This window comes from Thalassophryne amazonica, chromosome 12 (genome assembly GCF_902500255.1).
Source record: "Thalassophryne amazonica chromosome 12, fThaAma1.1, whole genome shotgun sequence".
Taxonomy (NCBI): Eukaryota; Metazoa; Chordata; class Actinopteri; order Batrachoidiformes; family Batrachoididae; genus Thalassophryne; species Thalassophryne amazonica.
In genome coordinates, this window is record NC_047114.1 from 93,149,806 (window position 1) to 93,151,425 (window position 1,620).

The window sequence follows — 1,620 nt, forward strand, 5'->3', positions numbered from 1 at the left end:
AGGATATGTAGGAGGCCGTGTGTCTTTCACACAATTCTCGAACAGCCAGCGTCTGTAACACAATGTTTTCCCCAGCTGTATATTGCACGTTAATCCCCAAAACAGAGCGATCCCTACAAGTGGCGCTGGATAAACCTGCCACTAAGCTCATCCATCAGTTTTCTCCTTTCACTGTCGGCGAGTGTTGTTACCTTCTCACGAATGTTGGCTGAATTAATTGCGAAACCATTTCCGATTGCTTGTTATAGTGGGTCTATTGTCTTTCTAAAGCCACTGTCCTCCATTAAGGAAAATGGTCTGCCGTTCACTGTGACGAGCTCCATACACGCATCTACTAGGGCCTCGGATGTAATGGGTACATCGAGCAATTTTGGCTTCTTAACAACTGCATCTAGAGTACTTTGACCTGTGCCGGGTCTTTTTTGTGCGGTGTCAGTAGAAGACTTGTTCAACAGGTCCGGGTGCCATCTTTGGATATGCCTCTGCAAATTCCCCCCATGGTTGCCCGCTATTTCAGCTCCACATCCCTCAACGTTGCCACTTCGACTTGTTTGTTGCTGGGTCAAAGGAAAAATGTTGTCGATTTGGGTTCTCAGTATGTCTTCCCATCTACACAAACAGAAAAAGTGCCAAAAATGAAAGATAATTCGTTTAGTGTGTTACCAAAGACGAGGCTATTCAGACCCTATGCATTGACAGGTTAATAGAGGTTGTCATTTAATGTTCGTCAGCCTCTCGTTAACGTGGACAAATTATATTGATACTGTGTTTGAAACCGATGTTTTTGAATAACGATAGACTGCAATATTTACCTTTTATTTAAGATGTGGAGACGTGATAGTAGTCCACCTTCCCGTTCTCTCCATTCAGACAGCGAACGACGTCACACAAGAAGTGAACCCCAGCAGGAGAAGAATGACTTTTTTTATTTATAGGCTACGGAAACTTTGAGGAATGAAATAAAAACCGGTATTAACCGGTTACCATTATTTTTAATAAGTGTTTCTGTTCTGGAACATAAAAAATAAAGTTTCTGGTTTCGTTTCTGTTCCATGTAAAACAGGAAAAGTTCCCGGTTTTCATTCCTTGAACTGGTTCAAAGCCCTGGTTTTGACAGATTAAAAAAATGTGGTGGCGTACAGAATGATAGTTTTCTCTCACATACAACTGCTGTTAAACCCCCCCAAAAGTCACGTAACTTATAAAATTTCAACAAATCTCTCCAGCACAGATGTGGTTATTGTAAATAAATAGATGTGATTGATAAAGTGTGATAACATTTATTTGTCCTGCATAGTCTGCACAAACAGGAGCAATCTGTAAAACTTTAATAAAGCTTTTAGCTATTTATATTCATTGGCACTGTATCTACATACAGCTGAAACCTTTGTTCACTTTCATATCTAAAACTAAGCCTCCCCCCCCACATACGTCACTTCCGTAAGAACGATTAGTATTTTTTCCAATAAATTTGAGGAATCAGATTTGTCCTCACTACAAATTGTTCAGGTACGAAGGTGTTTGGCCGCCACCTCCAGGGTTTTGGTGCATCTGTTACCATGGTGACCTTTAAGTCACGGCGTGGCACAGTGTGTCCAGCGCCTGAACGTGATGGTGCAG